Raw genomic sequence first — 1,305 nt, 5'->3', positions numbered from 1 at the left:
CAAATAAAGAGAGCGAATGATTACTTCAACATCCAGACGAAATTGAGTGTTGACAGTTGCCCCTCTTTACTTAGATATTATCAAATAATATGAAAATTTGATATTTTCGTATTATTTGAGTAAAGCTAAGTAAAGATAGAAACACTGATTTCGTCTGGGTTTCAATCATATAAGCAAACGAACAAGAGTGACTCAAGTCACGATCACAGAACAACAATTTAAATCTGACCATTGCCTCGCAGAGGGCCAAACTCACATAGCAGAAATTTAAATCTGACCATTGCCACGTAGATGGTCGATAACAAAAAAACTAAAACTTGGATTTGACCATTGCCTCGCAGAGGGCCAAACTCACAGAACAGAAATTTAAATCTGACCATTGCCACGCAGAGGGTCGATAACAGAAAACTAAAACCTGGATTTGACCATTGCCTCACAGAGGGCCAAACTCACAGAATAGAAATTTAAATCTGACCATTGCCACGTAGAGGGTCGATAACAGAAAACTAAAACCTGGATTTGACCATTGCCTCGTAGAGGGCCAAATTCACAGAACAGAAATTTAAATCTAACCATTGCCAGGCAGAGGGTCGATAACAGAAAACTAAAACCTGGATTTGACCATTGCCTCGTAGAGGGCCAAACTCACAGAGCAGAAATTTAAATCTGACCATTGTCACACAGAGGGTCGATAACAAAAAACTAAAACCTGAATTTGCAGCTTTGAAAAGTTGATAAATGTCGAAGGTAAACCATGAAGATCTTGCAAACAATTTTCCTCGCATTCTTTGAGATGATGTTATGTCATGATGGTGCATGAATGCATAAACACATGAGACTTTCATTCGTTCTTTTCTTTTACTCTCGCTTTTTCATTTTTTTTTTCTTATTTTTTCTTCTTTTTTTCTTTTCTTTTTTTTTTTGAAAATTCCATGTTTGGAATCCATGGTTAATATTGTCATCAGACACGATGTACATTCAAAACGCATTCCTTGAAAACAATGTTGAGAGGTATAGAACCCTTTGATGAGCAGGAAGAAAGTGTAACCCTGAGTTAAAATTCTTTTTATCGCTTTTTGCAATCCAAATTAACTTGAACCCTGTAGGATGTGGGAAAATGGTTATGAAAANCAGATGAATAATGATTNTCTGTGAGCAAATATTAACGTATGTGTGTCCCTCATCTGGGGGACAGTGCTATTAACACGTTGGGCTCCAATACTGCCCCAATTTTGCACAGTAAGTATGCTTTGGAAAAGTGAAAAGGTTTGGGTAGGAAAGATTGCCCCAAATTGGATGATCTTC

This window comes from Vigna radiata, chromosome 1, assembly GCF_000741045.1.
Source record: "Vigna radiata var. radiata cultivar VC1973A chromosome 1, Vradiata_ver6, whole genome shotgun sequence".
Lineage (NCBI taxonomy): Eukaryota > Viridiplantae > Streptophyta > Magnoliopsida > Fabales > Fabaceae > Vigna > Vigna radiata.
This window is presented reverse-complemented; position numbering follows the sequence as displayed.